Here is a 3,594-nt window from a genome sequence, read left to right on the forward strand (position 1 = left end):
ACTGCTGGGGCATTTTAAGGCCTGTGGTTTAAGCATTGCTGGGTAGGGCCTGAGCAGCTTTGATTCTAGAGCCAATTTGGCCTCATAACTTGAATCCTAGAATCCTCCTCCCTCAGTAGCTTTCTTCCTATGGTGCCTGAGGCCACAGGCTTTCCTGGTTCTGTGTAGTCTCCTGGAAATGTTCACCTCGCCCTCTGAGGATGGTTCATTCCCGGCTTCCTGGCAGTTTCTGTTCATACCTGCGCTGATAAGTGAGTGCCTCAGAGGCGCCTTCTCTGTGCACCCATCAGTCACTCCCTGGTACAAGCCACCAGACCCTGAACTCTCAGCTTTGTCTCCTTTACCATCAGGGGCCCCCTTCTTTGGCCAGCCTCTCAGTCTGGTTGGGAAATTCTCTACAGGCTAAGCTAGGTTCATTCCAGAGCTCATCTCATGGGTTACCTCTCTCAGTGGTCACTGCTCTTTGAAGCTGGATGTCCAGAGTCTAGAGACAAGTGTTCTCCGCCCCCTGCTTTACATAATGGCCTAGTGTCTTACTGACTTCGGACTGAGGAATAAATAAATCTCATTGCTCTTGTTCCGTTTTTTTTTTTTAAAGAATTTTTTTAAAAGATTTATTTACTTATTATATGTAAGTACACTGTAATTGTCTTCAGACACTCCAGAAGAGGGCATCAGATCTTGTTATGAGATGGTTGTGAGCCACTATGTGGTTGCTGGGATTTGAACTCAGGACCTTTGAAAGAGCAGCCGGTGCTCTTAAGCTGAGCCATCTCACCAGCCCACTTGTCCCGTTTTTATTAGAGCAGAATTCCTCCCAAACGTATTACTTCTCGTTCACTCCCTCATGGCGTTCAGCAATTTTATCCCACAAATGTCTATTTCCAGACACTATGGCTCGCTTAACCATCCCCATTGCAGAGTAGAGAATGGTGCTCAGCCTTTTGACTCAGACCAAGTCTGAAAACCACTACACACTGCCAACATCTGCCGACATCTCCTTTTATCTGCAGACTCCTTCATCCCTCTCTTCCCATTTTATCTAAAAAAGACTCGCCTTTCAGCGATTGTTCCTGCAGTTTGATGTCTACTGAAGAAGCAGGACCCCCACCCCCACCGTCGGGGGATTTGCTGATGCCTATGTGCACTTCACACACGGCTCCGGCTTTAGTTCAGGTCCTGAAAAGCCAGACTCAGGCATCTGTCTGATTAGCTGGGCTCCGTACAGCCAGAAACACTGCAACGCTCTGCTCTTCCTTATGATAGCTGATTTCTCTCTCTCTCTCTCTCTCTCTCTCTCTCTCTCTCTCTCTCTCTGCCTCCTGTGACACTGTCAGCCATTAGTGCTAAATGCCTAAATGTATTAATTCATTGGGGATGCAAAATGGTTATAGTCTAATTCTTTAATTTCTTTTTCATTTATTAGACAGAGAACCTTTATAAAGAGACATGTGTGCGCATTACTATTTGATTACCGTGGTGGGGTTGATATGGGAAGGCAGAATAAATGCTTCATTTGAGATAATGAATTGGTTTGCTGTCATTCTGTCAAAAGTTACGGATTAATTTCGTTAAAATAAATTTTAATATAACAATGACCTCGTTGATTGATGGGCTTTAATAAATTGCAATTGTGCCATCCCTGGTTGGTATGTGTGAGTGTGTGTGTGTGTGTGTGTGTGTGTATCTTCAGATTAGCTTCGAGCCCTTTTTCCCTCTTTGCATTTTCTCTTTAGATTTATTTATTGTTTGGGGGAGATTTGTGTGAATGTGTGTGCCACAGACTGTGTGAGGTCTGAGGGAAGCTTCTAGGGTCATCTCTCTTCCTTGCTTCCACCCTGTGGGATCTAGGGATTGAACTCAGGTCATCAGGCTTGGCGGCAAGCATCTTTTGTGGCCTCCGAACATTTCACCAACCCTCACCTCCCTCTTAGACTGACAGGGAATTCCAGGTCCAGCTTTTGCAATTTTGCTGGCAACTTCTTCAGGGAGACTTCATTTTGCGTGGTAGTTTGAAGAAGGATGCCCCCCATAGGCTCTGTCTTAATTAGGGTTTCATTGCTGTGAAGAGACACCATGACTAACCAATTCTTATAGAGGAAAGCATTTAATTGGGGCTGGCTTACAGTTTCAGAGGTTCAGTCCATTATCATCATGGTAGAGAGGGAGCATGGCAGCATCCAGGCAGACATGGTGTTGGAGAAAGAACTGAGAGTTCTACATCTTGATCCATAGGGGAGCAGAAGGAGGCTGTGTGCCACACTGGGCAGAGCTTGATCATTGGAGACCTCAGAGCCCACGTCCACAGTGACACATTTCCTCTACAAGAAGACCACACCTACTCCAACAAGGCCCCATTTAATAGTGCTGCTCCCATGGGCCAAGTGTTCAGACTATGGGGGCCACAACTATTCAAATCACTGCAGGTTCATACATTTGAATTATTAGTCATCAGAAACTGGCACTACTTGAGAAGGATCAAGAGGTGTGGCCTTGACGGAGGAAGTGTGTCCCTGGGGGTGGGCTCTGAGGTTTCAGAAGCCCAAGGCAGGACCAGTGCCACTCTCTTTCTACTGCCTGCAGATCTGGATGTAAACTTCTCAGCGACTTCTTCAGTGCCATGCCTGCAGCCACACTCTCTGCCATGATGATAATGGACGAAACCTCTCAAACTGTGAGCAAGCCCCAAGTAAATGCTTTTTTGAGGGCAAGTAAGAGTTACCAGGGTCATGCTGGGCAGTGGTGGAGCACACTTTTAATCTCAACACTTGAGAGGCAAAGGCAGGCTGGATCTCTGAGTTCAAGTCTAGCCTGGTCTACAGAGTAGGTGCCTGCACAGCCAGGGCTACATAGAGAAACCCTGCCGCCCACCCCACCCCCTCTGCAAAAAGTTACCATGGTCATGGTGTCTCTTCACAGCGATAAAACAGCAACTAAGTCATTTTGATTAGAGAAAGGTTGTTACCTTCCCTCTTCACTTCAGCCATTGGACTACTGGCAGCCTCTGCTTGGGGGCTAACACCTGGGAACTAAGACAGATGCTCTCTGTTCACTGTCGATTAGTCTTTAAAGAAGCTGCCTAAGTACGCCCACCACCTGAGCGTGCCCAATGGCTGAGTACGCCCACCGCCTGAAGATCTTCTGAACCTGGGGACTTTGGCACCTGAACTTTCTTTTCAGTATAATCTTGAGACTTGGTTTCGGTTTCTCCTGTGACTATAAAAACCCTGGCTTATTCTGAGTAAAGTGGAGCCTTGATTGGGATGCAACTTGGCTTCGTGTTTTCTCTTTGCATTTCAAACCCTCTATTTCAGGTCTTTTATTCCCTCCTGGCTGAGAGAACCCAGTTTGTGAAACTTCGGGCAGCTTCAGAAGGTTACTTCAGCCATGTGTGTACTGGGCTTAGTCAGTGTGAGCACGTGGCTGATACACTCGGGCTCTGTTAGTCAGTAGAACTAAGATGACGTGTTGGTGTATACACTTTTTTATTTTTATTTTATGTATCTGGGTGTATTGTCTGTCTGTATGTCTGTGTACTACCGTGTGTGCCTTGTGCCTTTGAAAGACCCCTCAAGAGAGGAGACCCTTACTCTA

This window comes from Mastomys coucha, unplaced genomic scaffold (genome assembly GCF_008632895.1).
Source record: "Mastomys coucha isolate ucsf_1 unplaced genomic scaffold, UCSF_Mcou_1 pScaffold3, whole genome shotgun sequence".
In the NCBI taxonomy this organism is placed as follows: domain Eukaryota; kingdom Metazoa; phylum Chordata; class Mammalia; order Rodentia; family Muridae; genus Mastomys; species Mastomys coucha.